The sequence below is a fragment of the Platalea leucorodia genome, assembly GCF_965183815.1.
Source record: "Platalea leucorodia genome assembly, chromosome: 1".
In the NCBI taxonomy this organism is placed as follows: domain Eukaryota; kingdom Metazoa; phylum Chordata; class Aves; order Pelecaniformes; family Threskiornithidae; genus Platalea; species Platalea leucorodia.
Genome location: NC_138823.1, coordinates 95,811,553 through 95,811,820, shown reverse-complemented (window position 1 = coordinate 95,811,820; position 268 = coordinate 95,811,553).

Here is a 268-nt window from a genome sequence, read left to right as displayed (position 1 = left end):
TTCTGTGATCGTAAATCTTACGATCTTTGTCCAGATTCTAATACTTCCACTTTTTCTCCTGTTTTCAAAGCGTTAATAAACATACTTAAAACGAGTATCTCTGTCTGTTTGGGTTGGCTACAGCAACTTCGTTGAAGCTGAAGAAGGCACGCTGACAATGCCCGGTGGTGTGATTCTAGGTGAACAGTGAGTAGCTTCAAAGCACAATTGCCTTGAGAGAGACCTTCATTTGGTAACGGCTGCTCAGTGCAAAATGAGAGTATGTGAA